Source organism: Perna viridis, chromosome 10 (assembly GCF_037379345.1).
Source record: "Perna viridis isolate PV_CMFRI_1.1 ecotype Kerala chromosome 10, ASM3737934v1, whole genome shotgun sequence".
In the NCBI taxonomy this organism is placed as follows: domain Eukaryota; kingdom Metazoa; phylum Mollusca; class Bivalvia; order Mytilida; family Mytilidae; genus Perna; species Perna viridis.
This window is the reverse complement of record NC_142454.1, coordinates 2,805,485-2,812,949: the sequence shown is the minus strand read 5'-3', so window position 1 is coordinate 2,812,949 and position 7,465 is coordinate 2,805,485. Positions and strand designations below refer to the sequence as shown.

The window sequence follows — 7,465 nt, the reverse complement described above, 5'->3', positions numbered from 1 at the left end:
CATTTCTGTATGACTGAGAAAACCGTACATTCATCACCGATTAAAATCAACCATATCAGACCAAATAAAAAACCATAACATTTGCAAGGTGCCAATATTAATACACAATCTATATATTATATCTCGAAAATGCACAAAGGAATTGCAAACTAAGTTATGTGGTCGGTAATGATATTGAGTTAGAAATAAAAGTGAACATGGTAGGTTTTGACGTGCATGTTTCACCGGCTGTCTGATTGTTTTTATTAAGACTGCTAATTAAACACAAAGAGAAACTAAAAAAAAAAAAAAAAAAAAAAAAAAAAACAGACACAAAAGCAAAACCCCCAAAAAACGGAGACATCAAAAACAATACAGAAAAAAAAACAAGAAAACATCAAAAACAAAAACACAAACAAAAACAAAAACAAAAACAAAATACAAAAACAAACAAAGGAAGTAACAAAACAAAAAAGAAAAATAAACAGACAAAATAAAAAAAAACCCAAGCAACAGACAAAAAGGGGGTAAGTAAATATGATTCTATATTAACATAAAATAATTGGTTAACTGGAACATCATGATTTTTATAACGAATGATATGATTATAAATGTTCATTCGCGTGTCCGACAGGGAAAAAAAGATTAAAACTCATTAGTTACTTTTATAGGAGTTAAAAATATCGGTCTTGACATAAGTGAAAGTACTGACAAAATGTATCTTCTCAACAGTCAAACAAAAAATAGTGTAAAACAATAAGGGGTTATTTTGACCTAAATATCAAAGACAATTTAATTCAATGTGTATTCGATGTATCTGTCCTGGAACAATGCATGATTTGATGATAATCTCCTTTGCATCTACATCAGCATAACTATACAGAATACCACATGTTCTACAAAGTCTATTTTACAATTGAAACACATTATGAAAATGTTAGACAAAAACAACTGGATTTAATTATACAGTATATTCCAACAGTACTATGTCTAGGGTATCACTAAAAACGTGCCGATTTTATAAATGGAATATTTATTTAGAGTCTGTTAAAAGCCGGCATATTTGCATAACCTTTTGTTTTAACACAACGTATCAAACGAAACTGTATTTCCTGTAATTCCCTACTTCTAACCATATTTTAAACAAGCAACATAACCCTTACTGATATTTTGCAATTTTCCAAATTCTATAAATTCCTCCTCTCTTCTCATATTTCTAAATGCAGATCAAACACTAGCAGAAAAACTACTTGCAACATATGTGATATGTCGATTATTTCATCCCAATTTATCATTAATCTAACTGGCAAAACCTATTTTCCCAATTTTTATGAACCTCTGGGCTGTTCTACCGAAAGTGTCATATACGGGATTGAGTGTACATTATGTAGTCAGAAATACGTTGGATAACCGAACACACATTGTGAAACCGTGTGAATACAAGTGCCAAGGACCCTAATTATCGAGCTCTTTACAATCATTGCAGTCAGCCAGGTCATGATCAATGTTTTAACATGAATGTTCGTTACATGGAAAAAAAGTACTATCACACTAACAGCTCTTAACTTAGTAGACCGTACCGCATTCATAAGGAGTTGTTTTGGATAAAAGAGTGAGGTACTGCGATGCTTTGCGGTTTTAACATATGATTATCATATGTGGCACTTTTGGCTGTGTACACAGAAAAATAGGTTTGCGATATGCTTGATTGGTAACACATTTGTCACATTTGGAGGAGCATTTTTTTCATTAACAAGTCTAGCCGATTTAATTTTATATTCATACGAGACTTCAGAATTTTGTAAAGAATAAAAATTTAAAAGATACTAAATACTTTAACTTTACATACAGATATATTTATGATGTATTGTCCTTCTTTTGGTAAATGGTTACCATCAATATATCCACCGGAACTCGAGAGAAAGGATACTACAGCTCAATTATATTTAAAACAAGACACCGTTAGAACAAATCAAACTACTACAAAATAGCGGAAATTACATCAAGTGCTCCGGAATACTGTTAAAACTTTAATGATACTTGAACATATCAGCGCAAAAAAGTATCCGCGAGATTTTTAACACACTATCACGATTATATAATTTTAAAAACCACAAAAATTGATACCTGCAAATATGTTCACTTGGCAGAATCCGTGAAAAAAAGTTAAAACCGCGAAAATTAATACGTTTATAGTCGTAAGCATATATTGACCCTCACGCAGCACTCATCACAATCAAAATCATTACGCTTGTCATCAAGATTCGATTTCAAACATCCTGTACCATCTTAATACATGTTAAGGTCTAGGTATTAAATTAAAAAGGTGTATCAGTAGTCTCTTTAATATCAAGGTCGGTTGGGTAGATCTAAGTAAGCGTTGAAATTTTAAACCAGATATAATACTTTTTTGGCTTCATACGAATATATGCACTACTTGGTCAAGCGTGGTACCAAATTTCTTCTCATACGTATTTCAATGGTTTGTTGGAACATAAGCCCTCCAAAATTAAGATCTATTCATTTAAACATTATCATATAAACCGAGTTTATATCTTATATAACAAAGTAAAATTTATTTTTTGCCAAGTTCGCGCCTCTTGTGTATCGTATATTTTTTTTTCAATTTTTTACCTAGTGTAAACAGTAATTTATTAAAGAAAGAATATGAATGATAATAATAATGAACATATGGAGGATAGGAAAACAAGTGACGCAGCACTTTTATAAATTCACTTCCCGTAATACCATATAAGATACGTTAAAAGACACAACAATGATAATATAATAAGTACAATAAGAAAAAGAAAAAAAAATAGAGACGACCAACTACTAATTACCAACTGTAGCTACATATATATTTAGACACACAAGACCAAATATAAGAAATGACATTGATATCAACCAAACCTTTTTGAGTTTAATATAAACTCATGTATGATCAGAAAGTTTTCAGAGTTCTTATTATCTGACAAAGTGGCATCACCATATAATAATTTATCTATAGTAACAGGGTGATATGTCAGACGATCAAGCATGCTACGTCTCTGTACGTCAAATCTAGAACATATAAAAAAAAGTGTTCAGGGGTCTCAACTTGTTTACATACGCAAAATGGATCGTTGACTAAATTTTTCTTATATAAATGTTCGTTTAAGCCGCTACTTGGGTTCTTATTCTCGTATGAAGAATTTGACCAATTCTCTTACCGACATAATAATACTCACGATGTCAAACTTCGGAACTAAGCTTTTAATGTTTAAGTGAACGAAGGTCGGTAACGCTTGCATATAATCTCGGAAATCATCAATAATATCTTCTCTAGTAGAAGTGGCGTCTGATGTATTGCAGCTAGGTCCAGGATTTGACTAAATATTACCAGATAGCAACAAAATAATAGAGAACCAAAAACAAATTTACATTATACAACAAAATAATACGAAAATGATAAGACAATGAACAGGTATATCTATTTGCGTTCACTGTGTACGAGTTTCGTGTAATGGAAACATAAATAGTAAGGACACTGCTAGATGGAAACAATGCATGAGTTATGAAAAGCCTGAGTAAAACACCGTATGATCCTAGTGAGGTAATAAGATTGACAAAAAGTAAATCTTCAAATAGTAGACTCTTACGTTTTGGTCTGTGTGTTGCTCTAAGGTTAAACAGTCCTACCATGGCACGATACTCATTAATAGGTGTATACGTCATGTGATTTTGCTATCAAAAAGGAAGTATCGTGCCGATCTGGGACTGTTAACCGTTCCGAATGTTACTAAATAGTTGTAAAAGCATAAAAGTGAAAATATCACATAAAATACAGTTAATCATCAAAATATGAAAATTGGTCATCAAACACTGTGTAACACATAAACATTAACAAAAACAAAAAAAATCCCACAAGTAGAAGAAACAACTCGTTACTACTCGGTTGTCCGTGATGATCATGTCTTTAAGGAAGTAAGAATTGCATGAATTGTCGATCAAAATGGATGGATAATTCCAGTGAGTATTTTCCATTTCATATTCACAATATTGGATTACGTCCAATCATTCTTTAAAGCATGATCGATCATATCATTGTGTTTTTACAGTCATGGCAAATGAATTACATATAAATTTTATCCTTTTTTCATAAGATGAATGAAATACAGCTATTCACAAGTTAAGTGTATGTGACTTATTCCTATAAAAAACTGGTCATTTTTCAAACAATCACATAATGAAGCGCAACAATGCCATACCACATCATAAATCATGTTTACAAGTTATTTGTAATTTAGAAATGAACATCAACAAAATGATGATGTCGTAGTAAAAAGGGGTATATTTTATGTGTGTGAGGGTGCGAGAGGCCGTTCGATCGAAATTAAAGAATTATAAAAGAAAAAAAATGTAATATTTATAATGATAATAGGGGCAAATTTGGCTATAGTAAAAAAGAATGCATAAAAATAAATAAATGATGACTGGGAAAAGTTAGCTGGATTGGAAAAAAACAGCTTAAAAGATGGAAAACAGGCCGGAATCATTGAGTAATATAAGAGTGTACTTGGTGTCTCCCCCTCATTTAAATGCATTCATTACATTATACTAATTTACTGAATGTATTTTTTAAACGAAAAATATAATACAGATGTTAAGACTAAAACGGCTAATACTACTCATATATATTTAGAATATTTTATTAAGCACAATTCGTCAATGAAAAATGGGCAATCCGAATCTTGAATGAGACATCGTCATCGGGTACATCATGCCGCCTTCACCACCATACATTGAAGTTTGCTGAAATTGTTGAGGGTACTGTGACATCATCTGAGCTTGAAGAGGGTTTAACGGAGAACGAACAAGAAAACCTAATTGCATCATCTGAGTGGAGTGTGGAATGTTAGCCATCAGTTATGAAGAGTGTACTTTATTTGCGATGTTTTCAGGTTGATTCACGGAAGGGAACGAGTTTTCGTAGGTTGATTCTGAAAAGATTGAAATTCTTGAAGGCTTGAAATTTGAAATCTTTTTTTTTTGTCTTTTATATCTGTTATGCAGATTTTTCCGTCCCATACTGAGATCTTGTTGAGATTTTTGCCGATCTGACGGCGTTCCAGGTAAGATATGCAAGTTTAGCTCTTTGATTTGTCAGGTCCTGGCTAATGCCGACTCCTTTCAGTTCGTCCATTCTCTGGATAATTTGTAAAGCACGTAATTTCTCAGCTCGTTTCTTTGTATGCACAAAACGTGCAATTATTTGACCCTTTTCCGTTGGTAAGCGGTGAGATATGATAATATCATTGGGATATTCACATTTAATTTAGTAGCTACATCGCAGAAAAGTTTGGTCGTATCTTCATCTTGGGTTTGTGGAACCCCAATAATTCGTATGCAACTTTTACGGCTATGTTGCTCTAGATCATCAATTTTATATGATGTTTTTGAAATGTCGCTAATAGATTCTTCTAGTGATTATTTTCAGTTTTCAGATTGTCTATTTCTGCGTATAGAGGCCCAGTGGCACTATTTACTTGAAAGTTACATAAGATTTAAGCTCTTTTCATCGATCATTATTGTTTTTACGACTGTAGCTAACCATTGAACGTCGTCGTCGTTAAATAACGATTGCTGCTGTGACATGTTTAAGTTCATCAATAGCTCTTGTTTATCATTTGATATTTCCTCATCGTTAAGGTTAAAGCTAAATTGGGTGAAGGTTCAGATAAATGGCGGCGCTTTTTCTTGCATGCTTCTGAATTAATTCACATAATACATAGCAAAGTTCAAGAGAAACAAGTATATATATCAGGCGCACTCGACTATCGATCAGAGAGTATGTCGTTGGGCACTCGACTCATATCAATATTTAAGTATTATACATCAAAGTCTGACAGACATAGACATAGTTACAGTGTAGCTAATTATTTATCCTTCATTATAGGTCCATTATAACCAACCCGTTTCAAGTTATTTAACTAAAACATAACAGGTTTAAACAGAGATAAAACAACTTATTCTTTTTATCTTAATTAGCTTTATCAATATTAATGAATTTAATTTTTCTTTATTTCTTAACACAAAGTATAATTTCACGTTAAACGCTGATGATCAGCCTATATCATAATTTTATTTTCTGGTAATTGTAATTAATTCTGTTTAAAAAGAAAAACAAATTAAATTAAAAAATTCGAGTTGGAAAATTATCTCAAAGGAGAACATTTTAATTTTAAATCTGAAGATTAAATTTTAAATTTCTTTTTCATTGATTTAATTTGCAAATGTGATAAAACCTCTCATGATTGAAATATCAGGAATATAATTTGTTTATCAGGAAGGCTAAAAGAAAAACAACCCTGAGATGTTCACAATACGGTTTATAACATTCGTGTTTCATTTGTTTCCCTTTTTACAGTTTGATGTAGTTAATGTGCAAGCCAAATCATAGATAGTTTTTAAAACTGGCAATAAAAACTAATATGACTGTATAAATTAAAATGTTTTGAGAAAATATTTTATTTAGTCAAGATAATAAAAGTATCGTAAGATAATATATTTTACATTTTGTTTTAAATGATATGAATAAAAATGTATATAAAGATACAACGGAATTTTTTTCCAGATGGAAAAAATGTATATGACAAAAAACTCTTTAACACACATAAACTTAACATTGTAAATAACGAAGAATCAGACAGTAAAACACTGTGTTAATTAAAAAAACCCTTGTATCCTACAAAAAACAACTTACTTCATTAAAATTTTTATCATGTGTGTTCAATTATATCTATTATCATTTTTGTTTGTTAGAGAGAAAAAAAAAGACACATCAAAAAAAATTACCTGTTGTATTTAATATTAATTTCCTTCACATAAGTTGGAACAAAATTACCGAATTAATCATCAAATATCGGGAAGAAAGATAAGTAGTAAATGAAAGAATAAAGAAACACGACAAATAAAATTAGCCTTTACATTCTTCACTTTTGGAAGTAAAATGAAGGGTAAACGATGTGTTATAGTTACCCCCATCACCGCCCATTTCTATACTGATCATAAGAGATCCGGGAATAAATGTTAGGTGAAAACACGATAATTTGATAGGAAAACATCTGTTAAAATAGCTGGCTTTTATGGTACTTTTATTTAAAGAGAACTATATATTCTTGTCATAAATATAAATATTAAAGGATTGTTTTGTGTTTTTTTGAAATGCTGTTCTATAAAAAGTATCTCGAAGGCAGTTTTCCTAATAAGACAGGTTGATAAAAATGAAGTCATTAATAGGCAGATATCTCAATACCGTAGAATGTGTCTATGTTGTGTTAATAGACTAACAAACGACAGATTTTTCAATAGGTGCACCTGGAATATTTCTAATTTGCAATGTCCGGTTTATTCATACATTTTGTTTTATCAGTGTTTTGTTTCTGTCAATTTCTATATGAATTATGCTTTCTTTCTTTTGTTTTTGATCATTCTAACTAATTTTAGG

General features: G+C 31.0%; 1 pseudogene; it reads right to left on the bottom strand.

The window, feature by feature from the left end:
- Positions 1-4,925: 4,925 nt before the first annotated feature.
- Positions 4,926-7,012, bottom strand: LOC148604150 (uncharacterized; annotated as a pseudogene).
- Between the last annotated feature and the right edge of the window lie 453 nt (positions 7,013-7,465).